This window comes from Vicia villosa, linkage group LG3 (genome assembly GCF_029867415.1).
Source record: "Vicia villosa cultivar HV-30 ecotype Madison, WI linkage group LG3, Vvil1.0, whole genome shotgun sequence".
Taxonomy (NCBI): Eukaryota; Viridiplantae; Streptophyta; class Magnoliopsida; order Fabales; family Fabaceae; genus Vicia; species Vicia villosa.
In genome coordinates, this window is record NC_081182.1 from 85,587,524 (window position 1) to 85,613,251 (window position 25,728).

The 25,728-nt window shown below is 29.5% G+C and overlaps 9 non-coding genes across 9 annotated transcripts; all 9 read left to right on the forward strand.

Annotated features, from left to right (window-relative positions):
• Nucleotides 1-3,105: 3,105 nt before the first annotated feature.
• TRNAD-GUC (transfer RNA aspartic acid (anticodon GUC)) lies at nt 3,106-3,177 on the forward strand. The gene has a single exon. It is a non-coding gene; the product is annotated as a tRNA-Asp (tRNA).
• Nucleotides 3,178-5,861: 2,684 nt separating this feature from the next.
• TRNAD-GUC (transfer RNA aspartic acid (anticodon GUC)) lies at nt 5,862-5,933 on the forward strand. The gene has a single exon. It is a non-coding gene; the product is annotated as a tRNA-Asp (tRNA).
• A 2,687-nt stretch (nt 5,934-8,620) lies between these two features.
• On the forward strand, nt 8,621-8,692 carry TRNAD-GUC (transfer RNA aspartic acid (anticodon GUC)). Its single transcript has one exon. It is a non-coding gene; the product is annotated as a tRNA-Asp (tRNA).
• Nucleotides 8,693-11,373: 2,681 nt separating this feature from the next.
• Nucleotides 11,374-11,445, forward strand: TRNAD-GUC (transfer RNA aspartic acid (anticodon GUC)). The gene has a single exon. It is a non-coding gene; the product is annotated as a tRNA-Asp (tRNA).
• Nucleotides 11,446-14,126: 2,681 nt separating this feature from the next.
• Nucleotides 14,127-14,198, forward strand: TRNAD-GUC (transfer RNA aspartic acid (anticodon GUC)). Its single transcript has one exon. It is a non-coding gene; the product is annotated as a tRNA-Asp (tRNA).
• A 2,681-nt stretch (nt 14,199-16,879) lies between these two features.
• On the forward strand, nt 16,880-16,951 carry TRNAD-GUC (transfer RNA aspartic acid (anticodon GUC)). The gene has a single exon. It is a non-coding gene; the product is annotated as a tRNA-Asp (tRNA).
• Nucleotides 16,952-19,632: 2,681 nt separating this feature from the next.
• TRNAD-GUC (transfer RNA aspartic acid (anticodon GUC)) lies at nt 19,633-19,704 on the forward strand. Its single transcript has one exon. It is a non-coding gene; the product is annotated as a tRNA-Asp (tRNA).
• Nucleotides 19,705-22,382: 2,678 nt separating this feature from the next.
• On the forward strand, nt 22,383-22,454 carry TRNAD-GUC (transfer RNA aspartic acid (anticodon GUC)). Its single transcript has one exon. It is a non-coding gene; the product is annotated as a tRNA-Asp (tRNA).
• A 2,681-nt stretch (nt 22,455-25,135) lies between these two features.
• Nucleotides 25,136-25,207, forward strand: TRNAD-GUC (transfer RNA aspartic acid (anticodon GUC)). Its single transcript has one exon. It is a non-coding gene; the product is annotated as a tRNA-Asp (tRNA).
• The last annotated feature ends 521 nt before the right edge of the window (nt 25,208-25,728 follow it).

Sequence of the window (25,728 nt, forward strand, 5' to 3'; positions counted from 1 at the left end):
TTAAGAACCACTATACTAATTTATGGAATTGTTTTGATCTAAACACCAGTAACGTTACTTCATTTATAGTTGATTTAATTGATGTCACGGAGGTCGTTAAATATACTTTCAAAAATGGGTGGAACTCTATGTGGCTCAAGAATGGTTCTCAACTGATAACTTTAACTGCTAATCTAATAATAATTTTTCTTGGAAGCTTAGAAAAAGAAGGATTAATTGCATAAAGTTTACAACAAAAATTTATATCTTCCTTATTTGGATGATGTTATTGGTATATTTAAAGAATAAATTGAATGTTCAATAAGTTTTTATACATTTAAGTAATTATACATTAAAGCTTAAGAACAATTGAGTCGTTGTAGTATAGTGGTAAGTATTTCCGCCTGTCACGCGGGTGACCCGGGTTCGATCCCCGGCAACGGCGTATTTTTACTTTCATTATTTATAATTTGGATTTGGACAAGATTCATTTAAATTTGAAAAATAATAAATTGTATCTCTCTTTTAATAATGATAAAATATTTATAAGATGCTTTAAATAATGCCTTTGCTCTTTTTTTAGAAACAAAATACCGTTGTTTAAAATTTTAAAATAAATAACAATGCTTGTTAAAACACATTATCTATCTCAACCCTTTGATTGATATGTTGTAAATTTGAAAAATAATATCATTTCAATTTGAAAAATAATATATTTTATCTCTCTTTTAAGAATGACAAATATTTATAAGATTCTTTAAAAAATGTCTTTGCTCTTTTTTGGTAGAAACAAAATACCGATGTTTAGAAATTTAGAATAAATTACAATGCTTGTTAAAAGATATAGTCTATCTCAACCCTTTGATTGATATGTTATAATACCATGCCATTTTTATTCATAGAAAATGTCCCAAAAACATATAATCATAAGAGAAAATTTAATACTTTAATATATGTTTTGTTTCATTATCTTACCTCAAATAAAATTTTAGTTCCCTAATTTAAAACTAGAACTCATGATTCCATAGTTTCTTTTATCAATAAAGTGTTAAATCTAATCCATATTAAAATAAAAAAATAGCAGGATTTTGGGTCATCAGTGATATTTTTACCTTGAAGTTGCATATGAACAGAAATGAATAAAACTTAAAATTTTTATATTGTTTGTGAATATTTTAGTAGGCTATATGTCCAAAGTGAAAGAAATGGACATCTCTCATCTCCTCTTCTTTTTTGCCTCATATAAGATCTAATTGACACTCATACTCCATCTCTTATTCTGTATGGTGATGATATGATGGCTTTTTGTCGAAGAAAAAATGCAACGTTCAAAACTTGCCAAACTTATTCAACAGGTAGGTGCGTTGAGACTTATGGCCAAATGGTTAATACTCTAAAATATACTATTTATACATGTTTTATTTCTCATCACACGCTTCTCACCATCACTGATACTCCTGGCTTCTCTATCATTAACATTACTTTAATTTGCTTAAATATTCATGATTTTAAAGGTAGGCCAAAGCTTTTTATCCACTGAACATTGTTGGAAGGATGAGATCTTAGTTATATGCTTAAAAACCTTCTTTTTTGTCCATTGCTAGTAGAAATAATTAGTTAAATGTTTCTTTCAAAGCATGCTTGGCTATAGGTTAAAGGTGCATTTTGGAATGTGATATTAATAATTAAAACAGTGTTATTGTATCGTGGGACAATGTTTGTACTCCTCATAAAGGAAGAGGTTTGGGTAGCGGGTCCCTCAAAAAGTGAACGATGAAGCCTCCATTAAGTTTTGTTAGGTGATTACTATTTTCTATAACCAAGGAGAAAATTTTATTTGAGCTAGAGAGATGAGGTGTAAGGTCATATTAGCTATCACATTTACTCGACTATTTGGTATGGTAATAAGAGGGGGTGTGGATATCATCTTTGATAACAATAGTTGGTTTCTTTGCAAGAGAAAGAAGATCGTGTTTTGGATTGATTCTCAGAACAAACATCTTGAAACTAAAATTCTCAATATCCACATTTATGTTTATAATTTCTTCCATGCCCATGTGAAAGATATCATTAACAGAAATAATTTGGTTTTGCTTTATTTTATTATTCTGACTTATCCGTCAAACGTAACTATGTCCAATCATATTAAGAATTCAAATATTTTTAATTGTGACTTCTTAATATGGAATCATAGTAGTATTGGTTATCTTAATTTTAATTAAGCATATAATCTTATTAACACCAATGGCCAATAGCTACCTTGAGTTACAACTATCTGGATTCGAATCCTCTTAATCTTTGAACAGTTTGTGGATTACTTATCATAAAGTTCCCTTTGATGGGAACCTATCATATTGAGGTATTACACATGGTCTCTCAATGTGATATGTGTTGTTTTGGATCAGAACCTAACCATCATTTGTTGTTAGATTTCTACTATCTTTCACTTTATGGAAATGGCTTGCAAAGATCTTCCATATTAATGTTCTTTTCTATGTCCGCCCTTTCTATTTGGAGAATTTGTTGAAGCAGTTGGCCCAATCAATTCAAACTTGTCACTTTGTTTGCTGTGATTTGTATGGTTAAGTTCTTCTTCTTCTTCTTCTTCTTTATTAGTGCATGATTATTGAATCTTGAAATCCTTTGTGATTATCTTCATACTCATATAGTTCCTAACAATAAAGGTTGCAACCCTCCTCAAATTAATTGGATTAGGTGCATTAATGATGGTGTAACTAGAGGTTTTATAGGTCCTTGTACTAGTGGTGGTATCTTTAAGAACCACTATACTAATTTATGGAATTGTTTTGATCTAAACACCAGTAACGTTACTTCATTTATAGTTGATTTAATTGATGTCACGGAGGTCGTTAAATCTACTTTCAAAAATGGGTGGAACTCTATGTGGCTCAAGAATGGTTCTCAACTGATAACTTTAACTGCTAATCTAATAATAATTTTTCTTGGAAGCTTAGAAAAAGAAGGATTAATTGCATAAAGTTTACAACAAAAATTTATATCTTCCTTATTTGGATGATGTTATTGGTATATTTAAAGAATAAATTGAATGTTCAATAAGTTTTTATACATTTAAGTAATTATACATTAAAGCTTAAGAACAATTGAGTCGTTGTAGTATAGTGGTAAGTATTCCCGCCTGTCACGCGGGTGACCCGGGTTCGATCCCCGGCAACGGCGTATTTTTACTTTCATTATTTATAATTTGGATTTGGACAAGATTCATTTAAATTTGAAAAATAATAAATTGTATCTCTCTTTTAATAATGATAAAATATTTATAAGATGCTTTAAATAATGCCTTTGCTCTTTTTTTAGAAACAAAATACCGTTGTTTAAAATTTTAAAATAAATAACAATGCTTGTTAAAACACATTATCTATCTCAACCCTTTGATTGATATGTTGTAAATTTGAAAAATAATATCATTTCAATTTGAAAAATAATATATTTTATCTCTCTTTTAAGAATGACAAATATTTATAAGATTCTTTAAAAAATGTCTTTGCTCTTTTTTGGTAGAAACAAAATACCGATGTTTAGAAATTTAGAATAAATTACAATGCTTGTTAAAAGATATAGTCTATCTCAACCCTTTGATTGATATGTTATAATACCATGCCATTTTTATTCATAGAAAATGTCCCAAAAACATATAATCATAAGAGAAAATTTAATACTTTAATATATGTTTTGTTTCATTATCTTACCTCAAATAAAATTTTAGTTCCCTAATTTAAAACTAGAACTCATGATTCCATAGTTTCTTTTATCAATAAAGTGTTAAATCTAATCCATATTAAAATAAAAAAATAGCAGGATTTTGGGTCATCAGTGATATTTTTACCTTGAAGTTGCATATGAACAGAAATGAATAAAACTTAAAAATTTTATATTGTTTGTGAATATTTTAGTAGGCTATATGTCCAAAGTGAAAGAAATGGACATCTCTCATCTCCTCTTCTTTTTTGCCTCATATAAGATCTAATTGACACTCATACTCCATCTCTTATTCTGTATGGTGATGATATGATGGCTTTTTGTCGAAGAAAAAATGCAACGTTCAAAACTTGCCAAACTTATTCAACAGGTAGGTGCGTTGAGACTTATGGCCAAATGGTTAATACTCTAAAATATACTATTTATACATGTTTTATTTCTCATCACACGCTTCTCACCATCACTGATACTCCTGGCTTCTCTATCATTAACATTACTTTAATTTGCTTAAATATTCATGATTTTAAAGGTAGGCCAAAGCTTTTTATCCACTGAACATTGTTGGAAGGATGAGATCTTAGTTATATGCTTAAAAACCTTCTTTTTTGTCCATTGCTAGTAGAAATAATTAGTTAAATGTTTCTTTCAAAGCATGCTTGGCTATAGGTTAAAGGTGCATTTTGGAATGTGATATTAATAATTAAAACAGTGTTATTGTATCGTGGGACAATGTTTGTACTCCTCATAAAGGAAGAGGTTTGGGTAGCGGGTCCCTCAAAAAGTGAACGATGAAGCCTCCATTAAGTTTTGTTAGGTGATTACTATTTTCTATAACCAAGGAGAAAATTTTATTTGAGCTAGAGAGATGAGGTGTAAGGTCATATTAGCTATCACATTTACTCGACTATTTGGTATGGTAATAAGAGGGGGTGTGGATATCATCTTTGATAACAATAGTTGGTTTCTTTGCAAGAGAAAGAAGATCGTGTTTTGGATTGATTCTCAGAACAAACATCTTGAAACTAAAATTCTCAATATCCACATTTATGTTTATAATTTCTTCCATGCCCATGTGAAAGATATCATTAACAGAAATAATTTGGTTTTGCTTTATTTTATTATTCTGACTTATCCGTCAAACGTAACTATGTCCAATCATATTAAGAATTCAAATATTTTTAATTGTGACTTCTTAATATGGAATCATAGTAGTATTGGTTATCTTAATTTTAATTAAGCATATAATCTTATTAACACCAATGGCCAATAGCTACCTTGAGTTACAACTATCTGGATTCGAATCCTCTTAATCTTTGAACAGTTTGTGGATTACTTATCATAAAGTTCCCTTTGATGGGAACCTATCATATTGAGGTATTACACATGGTCTCTCAATGTGATATGTGTTGTTTTGGATCAGAACCTAACCATCATTTGTTGTTAGATTTCTACTATCTTTCACTTTATGGAAATGGCTTGCAAAGATCTTCCATATTAATGTTCTTTTCTATGTCCGCCCTTTCTATTTGGAGAATTTGTTGAAGCAGTTGGCCCAATCAATTCAAACTTGTCACTTTGTTTGCTGTGATTTGTATGGTTAAGTTCTTCTTCTTCTTCTTCTTCTTCTTTATTAGTGCATGATTATTGAATCTTGAAATCCTTTGTGATTATCTTCATACTCATATAGTTCCTAACAATAAAGGTTGCAACCCTCCTCAAATTAATTGGATTAGGTGCATTAATGATGGTGTAACTAGAGGTTTTATAGGTCCTTGTACTAGTGGTGGTATCTTTAAGAACCACTATACTAATTTATGGAATTGTTTTGATCTAAACACCAGTAACGTTACTTCATTTATAGTTGATTTAATTGATGTCACGGAGGTCGTTAAATCTACTTTCAAAAATGGGTGGAACTCTATGTGGCTCAAGAATGGTTCTCAACTGATAACTTTAACTGCTAATCTAATAATAATTTTTCTTGGAAGCTTAGAAAAAGAAGGATTAATTGCATAAAGTTTACAACAAAAATTTATATCTTCCTTATTTGGATGATGTTATTGGTATATTTAAAGAATAAATTGAATGTTCAATAAGTTTTTATACATTTAAGTAATTATACATTAAAGCTTAAGAACAATTGAGTCGTTGTAGTATAGTGGTAAGTATTCCCGCCTGTCACGCGGGTGACCCGGGTTCGATCCCCGGCAACGGCGTATTTTTACTTTCATTATTTATAATTTGGATTTGGACAAGATTCATTTAAATTTGAAAAATAATAAATTGTATCTCTCTTTTAATAATGATAAAATATTTATAAGATGCTTTAAATAATGCCTTTGCTCTTTTTTTAGAAACAAAATACCGTTGTTTAAAATTTTAAAATAAATAACAATGCTTGTTAAAACACATTATCTATCTCAACCCTTTGATTGATATGTTGTAAATTTGAAAAATAATATCATTTCAATTTGAAAAATAATATATTTTATCTCTCTTTTAAGAATGACAAATATTTATAAGATTCTTTAAAAAATGTCTTTGCTCTTTTTTGGTAGAAACAAAATACCGATGTTTAGAAATTTAGAATAAATTACAATGCTTGTTAAAAGATATAGTCTATCTCAACCCTTTGATTGATATGTTATAATACCATGCCATTTTTATTCATAGAAAATGTCCCAAAAACATATAATCATAAGAGAAAATTTAATACTTTAATATATGTTTTGTTTCATTATCTTACCTCAAATAAAATTTTAGTTCCCTAATTTAAAACTAGAACTCATGATTCCATAGTTTCTTTTATCAATAAAGTGTTAAATCTAATCCATATTAAAATAAAAAAATAGCAGGATTTTGGGTCATCAGTGATATTTTTACCTTGAAGTTGCATATGAACAGAAATGAATAAAACTTAAAAATTTTATATTGTTTGTGAATATTTTAGTAGGCTATATGTCCAAAGTGAAAGAAATGGACATCTCTCATCTCCTCTTCTTTTTTGCCTCATATAAGATCTAATTGACACTCATACTCCATCTCTTATTCTGTATGGTGATGATATGATGGCTTTTTGTCGAAGAAAAAATGCAACGTTCAAAACTTGCCAAACTTATTCAACAGGTAGGTGCGTTGAGACTTATGGCCAAATGGTTAATACTCTAAAATATACTATTTATACATGTTTTATTTCTCATCACACGCTTCTCACCATCACTGATACTCCTGGCTTCTCTATCATTAACATTACTTTAATTTGCTTAAATATTCATGATTTTAAAGGTAGGCCAAAGCTTTTTATCCACTGAACATTGTTGGAAGGATGAGATCTTAGTTATATGCTTAAAAACCTTCTTTTTTGTCCATTGCTAGTAGAAATAATTAGTTAAATGTTTCTTTCAAAGCATGCTTGGCTATAGGTTAAAGGTGCATTTTGGAATGTGATATTAATAATTAAAACAGTGTTATTGTATCGTGGGACAATGTTTGTACTCCTCATAAAGGAAGAGGTTTGGGTAGCGGGTCCCTCAAAAAGTGAACGATGAAGCCTCCATTAAGTTTTGTTAGGTGATTACTATTTTCTATAACCAAGGAGAAAATTTTATTTGAGCTAGAGAGATGAGGTGTAAGGTCATATTAGCTATCACATTTACTCGACTATTTGGTATGGTAATAAGAGGGGGTGTGGATATCATCTTTGATAACAATAGTTGGTTTCTTTGCAAGAGAAAGAAGATCGTGTTTTGGATTGATTCTCAGAACAAACATCTTGAAACTAAAATTCTCAATATCCACATTTATGTTTATAATTTCTTCCATGCCCATGTGAAAGATATCATTAACAGAAATAATTTGGTTTTGCTTTATTTTATTATTCTGACTTATCCGTCAAACGTAACTATGTCCAATCATATTAAGAATTCAAATATTTTTAATTGTGACTTCTTAATATGGAATCATAGTAGTATTGGTTATCTTAATTTTAATTAAGCATATAATCTTATTAACACCAATGGCCAATAGCTACCTTGAGTTACAACTATCTGGATTCGAATCCTCTTAATCTTTGAACAGTTTGTGGATTACTTATCATAAAGTTCCCTTTGATGGGAACCTATCATATTGAGGTATTACACATGGTCTCTCAATGTGATATGTGTTGTTTTGGATCAGAACCTAACCATCATTTGTTGTTAGATTTCTACTATCTTTCACTTTATGGAAATGGCTTGCAAAGATCTTCCATATTAATGTTCTTTTCTATGTCCGCCCTTTCTATTTGGAGAATTTGTTGAAGCAGTTGGCCCAATCAATTCAAACTTGTCACTTTGTTTGCTGTGATTTGTATGGTTAAGTTCTTCTTCTTCTTCTTCTTCTTCTTCTTTATTAGTGCATGATTATTGAATCTTGAAATCCTTTGTGATTATCTTCATACTCATATAGTTCCTAACAATAAAGGTTGCAACCCTCCTAAAATTAATTGGATTAGGTGCATTAATGATGGTGTAACTAGAGGTTTTATAGGTCCTTGTACTAGTGGTGGTATCTTTAAGAACCACTATACTAATTTATGGAATTGTTTTGATCTAAACACCAGTAACGTTACTTCATTTATAGTTGATTTAATTGATGTCACGGAGGTCGTTAAATCTACTTTCAAAAATGGGTGGAACTCTATGTGGCTCAAGAATGGTTCTCAACTGATAACTTTAACTGCTAATCTAATAATAATTTTTCTTGGAAGCTTAGAAAAAGAAGGATTAATTGCATAAAGTTTACAACAAAAATTTATATCTTCCTTATTTGGAAGATGTTATTGGTATATTTAAAGAATAAATTGAATGTTCAATAAGTTTTTATACATTTAAGTAATTATACATTAAAGCTTAAGAACAATTGAGTCGTTGTAGTATAGTGGTAAGTATTCCCGCCTGTCACGCGGGTGACCCGGGTTCGATCCCCGGCAACGGCGTATTTTTACTTTCATTATTTATAATTTGGATTTGGACAAGATTCATTTAAATTTGAAAAATAATAAATTGTATCTCTCTTTTAATAATGATAAAATATTTATAAGATGCTTTAAATAATGCCTTTGCTCTTTTTTTAGAAACAAAATACCGTTGTTTAAAATTTTAAAATAAATAACAATGCTTGTTAAAACACATTATCTATCTCAACCCTTTGATTGATATGTTGTAAATTTGAAAAATAATATCATTTCAATTTGAAAAATAATATATTTTATCTCTCTTTTAAGAATGACAAATATTTATAAGATTCTTTAAAAAATGTCTTTGCTCTTTTTTGGTAGAAACAAAATACCGATGTTTAGAAATTTAGAATAAATTACAATGCTTGTTAAAAGATATAGTCTATCTCAACCCTTTGATTGATATGTTATAATACCATGCCATTTTTATTCATAGAAAATGTCCCAAAAACATATAATCATAAGAGAAAATTTAATACTTTAATATATGTTTTGTTTCATTATCTTACCTCAAATAAAATTTTAGTTCCCTAATTTAAAACTAGAACTCATGATTCCATAGTTTCTTTTATCAATAAAGTGTTAAATCTAATCCATATTAAAATAAAAAAATAGCAGGATTTTGGGTCATCAGTGATATTTTTACCTTGAAGTTGCATATGAACAGAAATGAATAAAACTTAAAAATTTTATATTGTTTGTGAATATTTTAGTAGGCTATATGTCCAAAGTGAAAGAAATGGACATCTCTCATCTCCTCTTCTTTTTTGCCTCATATAAGATCTAATTGACACTCATACTCCATCTCTTATTCTGTATGGTGATGATATGATGGCTTTTTGTCGAAGAAAAAATGCAACGTTCAAAACTTGCCAAACTTATTCAACAGGTAGGTGCGTTGAGACTTATGGCCAAATGGTTAATACTCTAAAATATACTATTTATACATGTTTTATTTCTCATCACACGCTTCTCACCATCACTGATACTCCTGGCTTCTCTATCATTAACATTACTTTAATTTGCTTAAATATTCATGATTTTAAAGGTAGGCCAAAGCTTTTTATCCACTGAACATTGTTGGAAGGATGAGATCTTAGTTATATGCTTAAAAACCTTCTTTTTTGTCCATTACTAGTAGAAATAATTAGTTAAATGTTTCTTTCAAAGCATGCTTGGCTATAGGTTAAAGGTGCATTTTGGAATGTGATATTAATAATTAAAACAGTGTTATTGTATCGTGGGACAATGTTTGTACTCCTCATAAAGGAAGAGGTTTGGGTAGCGGGTCCCTCAAAAAGTGAACGATGAAGCCTCCATTAAGTTTTGTTAGGTGATTACTATTTTCTATAACCAAGGAGAAAATTTTGTTTGAGCTAGAGAGATGAGGTGTAAGGTCATATTAGCTATCACATTTACTCGACTATTTGGTATGGTAATAAGAGGGGGTGTGGATATCATCTTTGATAACAATAGTTGGTTTCTTTGCAAGAGAAAGAAGATCGTGTTTTGGATTGATTCTCAGAACAAACATCTTGAAACTAAAATTCTCAATATCCACATTTATGTTTATAATTTCTTCCATGCCCATGTGAAAGATATCATTAACAGAAATAATTTGGTTTTGCTTTATTTTATTATTCTGACTTATCCGTCAAACGTAACTATGTCCAATCATATTAAGAATTCAAATATTTTTAATTGTGACTTCTTAATATGGAATCATAGTAGTATTGGTTATCTTAATTTTAATTAAGCATATAATCTTATTAACACCAATGGCCAATAGCTACCTTGAGTTACAACTATCTGGATTCGAATCCTCTTAATCTTTGAACAGTTTGTGGATTACTTATCATAAAGTTCCCTTTGATGGGAACCTATCATATTGAGGTATTACACATGGTCTCTCAATGTGATATGTGTTGTTTTGGATCAGAACCTAACCATCATTTGTTGTTAGATTTCTACTATCTTTCACTTTATGGAAATGGCTTGCAAAGATCTTCCATATTAATGTTCTTTTCTATGTCCGCCCTTTCTATTTGGAGAATTTGTTGAAGCAGTTGGCCCAATCAATTCAAACTTGTCACTTTGTTTGCTGTGATTTGTATGGTTAAGTTCTTCTTCTTCTTCTTCTTCTTTATTAGTGCATGATTATTGAATCTTGAAATCCTTTGTGATTATCTTCATACTCATATAGTTCCTAACAATAAAGGTTGCAACCCTCCTAAAATTAATTGGATTAGGTGCATTAATGATGGTGTAACTAGAGGTTTTATAGGTCCTTGTACTAGTGGTGGTATCTTTAAGAACCACTATACTAATTTATGGAATTGTTTTGATCTAAACACCAGTAACGTTACTTCATTTATAGTTGATTTAATTGATGTCACGGAGGTCGTTAAATCTACTTTCAAAAATGGGTGGAACTCTATGTGGCTCAAGAATGGTTCTCAACTGATAACTTTAACTGCTAATCTAATAATAATTTTTCTTGGAAGCTTAGAAAAAGAAGGATTAATTGCATAAAGTTTACAACAAAAATTTATATCTTCCTTATTTGGAAGATGTTATTGGTATATTTAAAGAATAAATTGAATGTTCAATAAGTTTTTATACATTTAAGTAATTATACATTAAAGCTTAAGAACAATTGAGTCGTTGTAGTATAGTGGTAAGTATTCCCGCCTGTCACGCGGGTGACCCGGGTTCGATCCCCGGCAACGGCGTATTTTTACTTTCATTATTTATAATTTGGATTTGGACAAGATTCATTTAAATTTGAAAAATAATAAATTGTATCTCTCTTTTAATAATGATAAAATATTTATAAGATGCTTTAAATAATGCCTTTGCTCTTTTTTTAGAAACAAAATACCGTTGTTTAAAATTTTAAAATAAATAACAATGCTTGTTAAAACACATTATCTATCTCAACCCTTTGATTGATATGTTGTAAATTTGAAAAATAATATCATTTCAATTTGAAAAATAATATATTTTATCTCTCTTTTAAGAATGACAAATATTTATAAGATTCTTTAAAAAATGTCTTTGCTCTTTTTTGGTAGAAACAAAATACCGATGTTTAGAAATTTAGAATAAATTACAATGCTTGTTAAAAGATATAGTCTATCTCAACCCTTTGATTGATATGTTATAATACCATGCCATTTTTATTCATAGAAAATGTCCCAAAAACATATAATCATAAGAGAAAATTTAATACTTTAATATATGTTTTGTTTCATTATCTTACCTCAAATAAAATTTTAGTTCCCTAATTTAAAACTAGAACTCATGATTCCATAGTTTCTTTTATCAATAAAGTGTTAAATCTAATCCATATTAAAATAAAAAAATAGCAGGATTTTGGGTCATCAGTGATATTTTTACCTTGAAGTTGCATATGAACAGAAATGAATAAAACTTAAAAATTTTATATTGTTTGTGAATATTTTAGTAGGCTATATGTCCAAAGTGAAAGAAATGGACATCTCTCATCTCCTCTTCTTTTTTGCCTCATATAAGATCTAATTGACACTCATACTCCATCTCTTATTCTGTATGGTGATGATATGATGGCTTTTTGTCGAAGAAAAAATGCAACGTTCAAAACTTGCCAAACTTATTCAACAGGTAGGTGCGTTGAGACTTATGGCCAAATGGTTAATACTCTAAAATATACTATTTATACATGTTTTATTTCTCATCACACGCTTCTCACCATCACTGATACTCCTGGCTTCTCTATCATTAACATTACTTTAATTTGCTTAAATATTCATGATTTTAAAGGTAGGCCAAAGCTTTTTATCCACTGAACATTGTTGGAAGGATGAGATCTTAGTTATATGCTTAAAAACCTTCTTTTTTGTCCATTACTAGTAGAAATAATTAGTTAAATGTTTCTTTCAAAGCATGCTTGGCTATAGGTTAAAGGTGCATTTTGGAATGTGATATTAATAATTAAAACAGTGTTATTGTATCGTGGGACAATGTTTGTACTCCTCATAAAGGAAGAGGTTTGGGTAGCGGGTCCCTCAAAAAGTGAACGATGAAGCCTCCATTAAGTTTTGTTAGGTGATTACTATTTTCTATAACCAAGGAGAAAATTTTGTTTGAGCTAGAGAGATGAGGTGTAAGGTCATATTAGCTATCACATTTACTCGACTATTTGGTATGGTAATAAGAGGGGGTGTGGATATCATCTTTGATAACAATAGTTGGTTTCTTTGCAAGAGAAAGAAGATCGTGTTTTGGATTGATTCTCAGAACAAACATCTTGAAACTAAAATTCTCAATATCCACATTTATGTTTATAATTTCTTCCATGCCCATGTGAAAGATATCATTAACAGAAATAATTTGGTTTTGCTTTATTTTATTATTCTGACTTATCCGTCAAACGTAACTATGTCCAATCATATTAAGAATTCAAATATTTTTAATTGTGACTTCTTAATATGGAATCATAGTAGTATTGGTTATCTTAATTTTAATTAAGCATATAATCTTATTAACACCAATGGCCAATAGCTACCTTGAGTTACAACTATCTGGATTCGAATCCTCTTAATCTTTGAACAGTTTGTGGATTACTTATCATAAAGTTCCCTTTGATGGGAACCTATCATATTGAGGTATTACACATGGTCTCTCAATGTGATATGTGTTGTTTTGGATCAGAACCTAACCATCATTTGTTGTTAGATTTCTACTATCTTTCACTTTATGGAAATGGCTTGCAAAGATCTTCCATATTAATGTTCTTTTCTATGTCCGCCCTTTCTATTTGGAGAATTTGTTGAAGCAGTTGGCCCAATCAATTCAAACTTGTCACTTTGTTTGCTGTGATTTGTATGGTTAAGTTCTTCTTCTTCTTCTTCTTCTTTATTAGTGCATGATTATTGAATCTTGAAATCCTTTGTGATTATCTTCATACTCATATAGTTCCTAACAATAAAGGTTGCAACCCTCCTAAAATTAATTGGATTAGGTGCATTAATGATGGTGTAACTAGAGGTTTTATAGGTCCTTGTACTAGTGGTGGTATCTTTAAGAACCACTATACTAATTTATGGAATTGTTTTGATCTAAACACCAGTAACGTTACTTCATTTATAGTTGATTTAATTGATGTCACGGAGGTCGTTAAATCTACTTTCAAAAATGGGTGGAACTCTATGTGGCTCAAGAATGGTTCTCAACTGATAACTTTAACTGCTAATCTAATAATAATTTTTCTTGGAAGCTTAGAAAAAGAAGGATTAATTGCATAAAGTTTACAACAAAAATTTATATCTTCCTTATTTGGAAGATGTTATTGGTATATTTAAAGAATAAATTGAATGTTCAATAAGTTTTTATACATTTAAGTAATTATACATTAAAGCTTAAGAACAATTGAGTCGTTGTAGTATAGTGGTAAGTATTCCCGCCTGTCACGCGGGTGACCCGGGTTCGATCCCCGGCAACGGCGTATTTTTACTTTCATTATTTATAATTTGGATTTGGACAAGATTCATTTAAATTTGAAAAATAATAAATTGTATCTCTCTTTTAATAATGATAAAATATTTATAAGATGCTTTAAATAATGCCTTTGCTCTTTTTTTAGAAACAAAATACCGTTGTTTAAAATTTTAAAATAAATAACAATGCTTGTTAAAACACATTATCTATCTCAACCCTTTGATTGATATGTTGTAAATTTGAAAAATAATATCATTTCAATTTGAAAAATAATATATTTTATCTCTCTTTTAAGAATGACAAATATTTATAAGATTCTTTAAAAAATGTCTTTGCTCTTTTTTGGTAGAAACAAAATACCGATGTTTAGAAATTTAGAATAAATTACAATGCTTGTTAAAAGATATAGTCTATCTCAACCCTTTGATTGATATGTTATAATACCATGCCATTTTTATTCATAGAAAATGTCCCAAAAACATATAATCATAAGAGAAAATTTAATACTTTAATATATGTTTTGTTTCATTATCTTACCTCAAATAAAATTTTAGTTCCCTAATTTAAAACTAGAACTCATGATTCCATAGTTTCTTTTATCAATAAAGTGTTAAATCTAATCCATATTAAAATAAAAAAATAGCAGGATTTTGGGTCATCAGTGATATTTTTACCTTGAAGTTGCATATGAACAGAAATGAATAAAACTTAAAAATTTTATATTGTTTGTGAATATTTTAGTAGGCTATATGTCCAAAGTGAAAGAAATGGACATCTCTCATCTCCTCTTCTTTTTTGCCTCATATAAGATCTAATTGACACTCATACTCCATCTCTTATTCTGTATGGTGATGATATGATGGCTTTTTGTCGAAGAAAAAATGCAACGTTCAAAACTTGCCAAACTTATTCAACAGGTAGGTGCGTTGAGACTTATGGCCAAATGGTTAATACTCTAAAATATACTATTTATACATGTTTTATTTCTCATCACACGCTTCTCACCATCACTGATACTCCTGGCTTCTCTATCATTAACATTACTTTAATTTGCTTAAATATTCATGATTTTAAAGGTAGGCCAAAGCTTTTTATCCACTGAACATTGTTGGAAGGATGAGATCTTAGTTATATGCTTAAAAACCTTCTTTTTTGTCCATTACTAGTAGAAATAATTAGTTAAATGTTTCTTTCAAAGCATGCTTGGCTATAGGTTAAAGGTGCATTTTGGAATGTGATATTAATAATTAAAACAGTGTTATTGTATCGTGGGACAATGTTTGTACTCCTCATAAAGGAAGAGGTTTGGGTAGCGGGTCCCTCAAAAAGTGAACGATGAAGCCTCCCTTAAGTTTTGTTAGGTGATTACTATTTTCTATAACCAAGGAGAAAATTTTGTTTGAGCTAGAGAGATGAGGTGTAAGGTCATATTAGCTATCACATTTACTCGACTATTTGGTATGGTAATAAGAGGGGGTGTGGATATCATCTTTGATAACAATAGTTGGTTTCTTTGCAAGAGAAAGAAGATCGTGTTTTGGATTGATTCTCAGAACAAACATCTTGAAACTAAAATTCTCAATATCCACATTTATGTTTATAATTTCTTCCATGCCCATGTGAAAGATATCATTAACAGAAATAATTTGGTTTTGCTTTATTTTATTATTCTGACTTATCCGTCAAACGTAACTATGTCCAATCATATTAAGAATTCAAATATTTTTAATTGTGACTTCTTAATATGGAATCATAGTAGTATTGGTTATCTTAATTTTAATTAAGCATATAATCTTATTAACACCAATGGCCAATAGCTACCTTGAGTTACAACTATCTGGATTCGAATCCTCTTAATCTTTGAACAGTTTGTGGATTACTTATCATAAAGTTCCCTTTGATGGGAACCTATCATATTGAGGTATTACACATGGTCTCTCAATGTGATATGTGTTGTTTTGGATCAGAACCTAACCATCATTTGTTGTTAGATTTCTACTATCTTTCACTTTATGGAAATGGCTTGCAAAGATCTTCCATATTAATGTTCTTTTCTATGTCCGCCCTTTCTATTTGGAGAATTTGTTGAAGCAGTTGGCCCAATCAATTCAAACTTGTCACTTTGTTTGCTGTGATTTGTATGGTTAAGTTCTTCTTCTTCTTCTTCTTCTTTATTAGTGCATGATTATTGAATCTTGAAATCCTTTGTGATTATCTTCATACTCATATAGTTCCTAACAATAAAGGTTGCAACCCTCCTAAAATTAATTGGATTAGGTGCATTAATGATGGTGTAACTAGAGGTTTTATAGGTCCTTGTACTAGTGGTGGTATCTTTAAGAACCACTATACTAATTTATGGAATTGTTTTGATCTAAACACCAGTAACGTTACTTCATTTATAGTTGATTTAATTGATGTCACGGAGGTCGTTAAATCTACTTTCAAAAATGGGTGGAACTCTATGTGGCTCAAGAATGGTTCTCAACTGATAACTTTAACTGCTAATCTAATAATAATTTTTCTTGGAAGCTTAGAAAAAGAAGGATTAATTGCATAAAGTTTACAACAAAAATTTATATCTTCCTTATTTGGAAGATGTTATTGGTATATTTAAAGAATAAATTGAATGTTCAATAAGTTTTTATACATTTAAGTAATTATACATTAAAGCTTAAGAACAATTGAGTCGTTGTAGTATAGTGGTAAGTATTCCCGCCTGTCACGCGGGTGACCCGGGTTCGATCCCCGGCAACGGCGTATTTTTACTTTCATTATTTATAATTTGGATTTGGACAAGATTCATTTAAATTTGAAAAATAATAAATTGTATCTCTCTTTTAATAATGATAAAATATTTATAAGATGCTTTAAATAATGCCTTTGCTCTTTTTTTAGAAACAAAATACCGTTGTTTAAAATTTTAAAATAAATAACAATGCTTGTTAAAACACATTATCTATCTCAACCCTTTGATTGATATGTTGTAAATTTGAAAAATAATATCATTTCAATTTGAAAAATAATATATTTTATCTCTCTTTTAAGAATGACAAATATTTATAAGATTCTTTAAAAAATGTCTTTGCTCTTTTTTGGTAGAAACAAAATACCGATGTTTAGAAATTTAGAATAAATTACAATGCTTGTTAAAAGATATAGTCTATCTCAACCCTTTGATTGATATGTTATAATACCATGCCATTTTTATTCATAGAAAATGTCCCAAAAACATATAATCATAAGAGAAAATTTAATACTTTAATATATGTTTTGTTTCATTATCTTACCTCAAATAAAATTTTAGTTCCCTAATTTAAAACTAGAACTCATGATTCCATAGTTTCTTTTATCAATAAAGTGTTAAATCTAATCCATATTAAAATAAAAAAATAGCAGGATTTTGGGTCATCAGTGATATTTTTACCTTGAAGTTGCATATGAACAGAAATGAATAAAACTTAAAAATTTTATATTGTTTGTGAATATTTTAGTAGGCTATATGTCCAAAGTGAAAGAAATGGACATCTCTCATCTCCTCTTCTTTTTTGCCTCATATAAGATCTAATTGACACTCATACTCCATCTCTTATTCTGTATGGTGATGATATGATGGCTTTTTGTCGAAGAAAAAATGCAACGTTCAAAACTTGCCAAACTTATTCAACAGGTAGGTGCGTTGAGACTTATGGCCAAATGGTTAATACTCTAAAATATACTATTTATACATGTTTTATTTCTCATCACACGCTTCTCACCATCACTGATACTCCTGGCTTCTCTATCATTAACATTACTTTAATTTGCTTAAATATTCATGATTTTAAAGGTAGGCCAAAGCTTTTTATCCACTGAACATTGTTGGAAGGATGAGATCTTAGTTATATGCTTAAAAACCTTCTTTTTTGTCCATTACTAGTAGAAATAATTAGTTAAATGTTTCTTTCAAAGCATGCTTGGCTATAGGTTAAAGGTGCATTTTGGAATGTGATATTAATAATTAAAACAGTGTTATTGTATCGTGGGACAATGTTTGTACTCCTCATAAAGGAAGAGGTTTGGGTAGCGGGTCCCTCAAAAAGTGAACGATGAAGCCTCCCTTAAGTTTTGTTAGGTGATTACTATTTTCTATAACCAAGGAGAAAATTTTGTTTGAGCTAGAGAGATGAGGTGTAAGGTCATATTAGCTATCACATTTACTCGACTATTTGGTATGGTAATAAGAGGGGGTGTGGATATCATCTTTGATAACAATAGTTGGTTTCTTTGCAAGAGAAAGAAGATCGTGTTTTGGATTGATTCTCAGAACAAACATCTTGAAACTAAAATTCTCAATATCCACATTTATGTTTATAATTTCTTCCATGCCCATGTGAAAGATATCATTAACAGAAATAATTTGGTTTTGCTTTATTTTATTATTCTGACTTATCCGTCAAACGTAACTATGTCCAATCATATTAAGAATTCAAATATTTTTAATTGTGACTTCTTAATATGGAATCATAGTAGTATTGGTTATCTTAATTTTAATTAAGCATATAATCTTATTAACACCAATGGCCAATAGCTACCTTGAGTTACAACTATCTGGATTCGAATCCTCTTAATCTTTGAACAGTTTGTGGATTACTTATCATAAAGTTCCCTTTGATGGGAACCTATCATATTGAGGTATTACACATGGTCTCTCAATGTGATATGTGTTGTTTTGGATCAGAACCTAACCATCATTTGTTGTTAGATTTCTACTATCTTTCACTTTATGGAAATGGCTTGCAAAGATCTTCCATATTAATGTTCTTTTCTATGTCCGCCCTTTCTATTTGGAGAATTTGTTGAAGCAGTTGGCCCAATCAATTCAAACTTGTCACTTTGTTTGCTGTGATTTGTATGGTTAAGTTCTTCTTCTTCTTCTTCTTCTTTATTAGTGCATGATTATTGAATCTTGAAATCCTTTGTGATTATCTTCATACTCATATAGTTCCTAACAATAAAGGTTGCAACCCTCCTAAAATTAATTGGATTAGGTGCATTAATGATGGTGTAACTAGAGGTTTTATAGGTCCTTGTACTAGTGGTGGTATCTTTAAGAACCACTATACTAATTTATGGAATTGTTTTGATCTAAACACCAGTAACGTTACTTCATTTATAGTTGATTTAATTGATGTCACGGAGGTCGTTAAATCTACTTTCAAAAATGGGTGGAACTCTATGTGGCTCAAGAATGGTTCTCAACTGATAACTTTAACTGCTAATCTAATAATAATTTTTCTTGGAAGCTTAGAAAAAGAAGGATTAATTGCATAAAGTTTACAACAAAAATTTATATTTTCCTTATTTGGAAGATGTTATTGGTATATTTAAAGAATAAATTGAATGTTCAATAAGTTTTTATACATTTAAGTAATTATACATTAAAGCTTAAGAACAATTGAGTCGTTGTAGTATAGTGGTAAGTATTCCCGCCTGTCACGCGGGTGACCCGGGTTCGATCCCCGGCAACGGCGTATTTTTACTTTCATTATTTATAATTTGGATTTGGACAAGATTCATTTAAATTTGAAAAATAATAAATTGTATCTCTCTTTTAATAATGATAAAATATTTATAAGATGCTTTAAAAAATGCCTTTGCTCTTTTTTTAGAAACAAAATACCGTTGTTTAAAATTTTAAAATAAATAACAATGCTTGTTAAAACACATTATCTATCTCAACCCTTTGATTGATATGTTGTAAATTTGAAAAATAATATCATTTCAATTTGAAAAATAATATATTTTATCTCTCTTTTAAGAATGACAAATATTTATAAGATTCTTTAAAAAATGTCTTTGCTCTTTTTTGGTAGAAACAAAATACCGATGTTTAGAAATTTAGAATAAATTACAATGCTTGTTAAAAGATATAGTCTATCTCAACCCTTTGATTGATATGTTATAATACCATGCCATTTTTATTCATAGAAAATGTCCCAAAAACATATAATCATAAGAGAAAATTTAATACTTTAATATATGTTTTGTTTCATTATCTTACCTCAAATAAAATTTTAGTTCCCTAATTTAAAACTAGAACTCATGATTCCATAGTTTCTTTTATCAATAAAGTGTTAAATCTAATCCATATTAAAATAAAAAAATAGCAGGATTTTGGGTCATCAGTGATATTTTTACCTTGAAGTTGCATATGAACAGAAATGAATAAAACTTAAAAATTTTATATTGTTTGTGAATATTTTAGTAGGCTATATGTCCAAAGTGAAAGAAATGGACATCTCTCATCTCCTCTTCTTTTTTGCCTCATATAAGATCTAATTGACACTCATACTCCATCTCTTATTCTGTATGGTGATGATATGATGGCTTTTTGTCGAAGAAAAAATGCAACGTTCAAAACTTGCCAAACTTATTCAACAGGTAGGTGCGTTGAGACTTATGGCCAAATGGTTAATACTCTAAAATATACTATTTATACATGTTTTATTTCTCATCACACGCTTCTCACCATCACTGATACTCCTGGCTTCTCTATCATTAACATTACTTTAATTTGCTTAAATATTCATGATTTTAAAGGTAGGCCAAAGCTTTTTATCCACTGAACATTGTTGGAAGGATGAGATCTTAGTTATATGCTTAAAAACCTTCTTTTTTGTCCATTACTAGTAGAAATAATTAGTTAAATGTTTCTTTCAAAGCATGCTTGGCTATAGGTTAAAGGTGCATTTTGGAATGTGATATTAATAATTAAAACAGTGTTATTGTATCGTGGGACAATGTTTGTACTCCTCATAAAGGAAGAGGTTTGGGTAGCGGGTCCCTCAAAAAGTGAACGATGAAGCCTCCCTTAAGTTTTGTTAGGTGATTACTATTTTCTATAACCAAGGAGAAAATTTTGTTTGAGCTAGAGAGATGAGGTGTAAGGTCATATTAGCTATCACATTTACTCGACTATTTGGTATGGTAATAAGAGGGGGTGTGGATATCATCTTTGATAACAATAGTTGGTTTCTTTGCAAGAGAAAGAAGATCGTGTTTTGGATTGATTCTCAGAACAAACATCTTGAAACTAAAATTCTCAATATCCACATTTATGTTTATAATTTCTTCCATGCCCATGTGAAAGATATCATTAACAGAAATAATTTGGTTTTGCTTTATTTTATTATTCTGACTTATCCGTCAAACGTAACTATGTCCAATCATATTAAGAATTCAAATATTTTTAATTGTGACTTCTTAATATGGAATCATAGTAGTATTGGTTATCTTAATTTTAATTAAGCATATAATCTTATTAACACCAATGGCCAATAGCTACCTTGAGTTACAACTATCTGGATTCGAATCCTCTTAATCTTTGAACAGTTTGTGGATTACTTATCATAAAGTTCCCTTTGATGGGAACCTATCATATTGAGGTATTACACATGGTCTCTCAATGTGATATGTGTTGTTTTGGATCAGAACCTAACCATCATTTGTTGTTAGATTTCTACTATCTTTCACTTTATGGAAATGGCTTGCAAAGATCTTCCATATTAATGTTCTTTTCTATGTCCGCCCTTTCTATTTGGAGAATTTGTTGAAGCAGTTGGCCCAATCAATTCAAACTTGTCACTTTGTTTGCTGTGATTTGTATGGTTAAGTTCTTCTTCTTCTTCTTCTTTATTAGTGCATGATTATTGAATCTTGAAATCCTTTGTGATTATCTTCATACTCATATAGTTCCTAACAATAAAGGTTGCAACCCTCCTAAAATTAATTGGATTAGGTGCATTAATGATGGTGTAACTAGAGGTTTTATAGGTCCTTGTACTAGTGGTGGTATCTTTAAGAACCACTATACTAATTTATGGAATTGTTTTGATCTAAACACCAGTAACGTTACTTCATTTATAGTTGATTTAATTGATGTCACGGAGGTCGTTAAATCTACTTTCAAAAATGGGTGGAACTCTATGTGGCTCAAGAATGGTTCTCAACTGATAACTTTAACTGCTAATCTAATAATAATTTTTCTTGGAAGCTTAGAAAAAGAAGGATTAATTGCATAAAGTTTACAACAAAAATTTATATCTTCCTTATTTGGAAGATGTTATTGGTATATTTAAAGAATAAATTGAATGTTCAATAAGTTTTTATACATTTAAGTAATTATACATTAAAGCTTAAGAACAATTGAGTCGTTGTAGTATAGTGGTAAGTATTCCCGCCTGTCACGCGGGTGACCCGGGTTCGATCCCCGGCAACGGCGTATTTTTACTTTCATTATTTATAATTTGGATTTGGACAAGATTCATTTAAATTTGAAAAATAATAAATTGTATCTCTCTTTTAATAATGATAAAATATTTATAAGATGCTTTAAATAATGCCTTTGCTCTTTTTTTAGAAACAAAATACCGTTGTTTAAAATTTTAAAATAAATAACAATGCTTGTTAAAACACATTATCTATCTCAACCCTTTGATTGATATGTTGTAAATTTGAAAAATAATATCATTTCAATTTGAAAAATAATATATTTTATCTCTCTTTTAAGAATGACAAATATTTATAAGATTCTTTAAAAAATGTCTTTGCTCTTTTTTGGTAGAAACAAAATACCGATGTTTAGAAATTTAGAATAAATTACAATGCTTGTTAAAAGATATAGTCTATCTCAACCCTTTGATTGATATGTTATAATACCATGCCATTTTTATTCATAGAAAATGTCCCAAAAACATATAATCATAAGAGAAAATTTAATACTTTAATATATGTTTTGTTTCATTATCTTACCTCAAATAAAATTTTAGTTCCCTAATTTAAAACTAGAACTCATGATTCCATAGTTTCTTTTATCAATAAAGTGTTAAATCTAATCCATATTAAAATAAAAAAATAGCAGGATTTTGGGTCATCAGTGATATTTTTACCTTGAAGTTGCATATGAACAGAAATGAATAAAACTTAAAAATTTTATATTGTTTGTGAATATTTTAGTAGGCTATATGTCCAAAGTGAAAGAAATGGACATCTCTCATCTCCTCTTCTTTTTTGCCTCATATAAGATCTAATTGACACTCATACTCCATCTCTTATTCTGTATGGTGATGATATGATGGCTTTTTGTCGAAGAAAAAATGCAACGTTCAAAACTTGCCAAACTTATTCAACAGGTAGGTGCGTTGAGACTTATGGCCAAATGGTTAATACTCTAAAATATACTATTTATACATGTTTTATTTCTCATCACACGCTTCTCACCATCACTGATACTCCTGGCTTCTCTATCATTAACATTACTTTAATTTGCTTAAATATTCATGATTTTAAAGGTAGGCCAAAGCTTTTTATCCACTGAACATTGTTGGAAGGATGAGATCTTAGTTATATGCTTAAAAACCTTCTTTTTTGTCCATTACTAGTAGAAATAATTAGTTAAATGTTTCTTTCAAAGCATGCTTGGCTATAGGTTAAAGGTGCATTTTGGAATGTGATATTAATAATTAAAACAGTGTTATTGTATCGTGGGACAATGTTTGTACTCCTCATAAAGGAAGAGGTTTGGGTAGCGGGTCCCTCAAAAAGTGAACGATGAAGCCTCCATTAAGTTTTGTTAGGTGATTACTATTTTCTATAACCAAGGAGAAAATTTTGTTTGAGCTAGAGAGATGAGGTGTAAGGTCATATTAGCTATCACATTTACTCGACTATTTGGTATGGTAATAAGAGGGGGTGTGGATATCATCTTTGATAACAATAGTTGGTTTCTTTGCAAGAGAAAGAAGATCGTGTTTTGGATTGATTCTCAGAACAAACATCTTGAAACTAAAATTCTCAATATCCACATTTATGTTTATAATTTCTTCCATGCCCATGTGAAAGATATCATTAACAGAAATAATTTGGTTTTGCTTTATTTTATTATTCTGACTTATCCGTCAAACGTAACTATGTCCAATCATATTAAGAATTCAAATATTTTTAATTGTGACTTCTTAATATGGAATCATAGTAGTATTGGTTATCTTAATTTTAATTAAGCATATAATCTTATTAACACCAATGGCCAATAGCTACCTTGAGTTACAACTATCTGGATTCGAATCCTCTTAATCTTTGAACAGTTTGTGGATTACTTATCATAAAGTTCCCTTTGATGGGAACCTATCATATTGAGGTATTACACATGGTCTCTCAATGTGATATGTGTTGTTTTGGATCAGAACCTAACCATCATTTGTTGTTAGATTTCTACTATCTTTCACTTTATGGAAATGGCTTGCAAAGATCTTCCATATTAATGTTCTTTTCTATGTCCGCCCTTTCTATTTGGAGAATTTGTTGAAGCAGTTGGCCCAATCAATTCAAACTTGTCACTTTGTTTGCTGTGATTTGTATGGTTAAGTTCTTCTTCTTCTTCTTCTTCTTTATTAGTGCATGATTATTGAATCTTGAAATCCTTTGTGATTATCTTCATACTCATATAGTTCCTAACAATAAAGGTTGCAACCCTCCTAAAATTAATTGGATTAGGTGCATTAATGATGGTGTAACTAGAGGTTTTATAGGTCCTTGTACTAGTGGTGGTATCTTTAAGAACCACTATACTAATTTATGGAATTGTTTTGATCTAAACACCAGTAACGTTACTTCATTTATAGTTGATTTAATTGATGTCACGGAGGTCGTTAAATCTACTTTCAAAAATGGGTGGAACTCTATGTGGCTCAAGAATGGTTCTCAACTGATAACTTTAACTGCTAATCTAATAATAATTTTTCTTGGAAGCTTAGAAAAAGAAGGATTAATTGCATAAAGTTTACAACAAAAATTTATATTTTCCTTATTTGGAAGATGTTATTGGTATATTTAAAGAATAAATTGAATGTTCAATAAGTTTTTATACATTTAAGTAATTATACATTAAAGCTTAAGAACAATTGAGTCGTTGTAGTATAGTGGTAAGTATTCCCGCCTGTCACGCGGGTGACCCGGGTTCGATCCCCGGCAACGGCGTATTTTTACTTTCATTATTTATAATTTGGATTTGGACAAGATTCATTTAAATTTGAAAAATAATAAATTGTATCTCTCTTTTAATAATGATAAAATATTTATAAGATGCTTTAAAAAATGCCTTTGCTCTTTTTTTAGAAACAAAATACCGTTGTTTAAAATTTTAAAATAAATAACAATGCTTGTTAAAACACATTATCTATCTCAACCCTTTGATTGATATGTTGTAAATTTGAAAAATAATATCATTTCAATTTGAAAAATAATATATTTTATCTCTCTTTTAAGAATGACAAATATTTATAAGATTCTTTAAAAAATGTCTTTGCTCTTTTTTGGTAGAAACAAAATACCGATGTTTAGAAATTTAGAATAAATTACAATGCTTGTTAAAAGATATAGTCTATCTCAACCCTTTGATTGATATGTTATAATACCATGCCATTTTTATTCATAGAAAATGTCCCAAAAACATATAATCATAAGAGAAAATTTAATACTTTAATATATGTTTTGTTTCA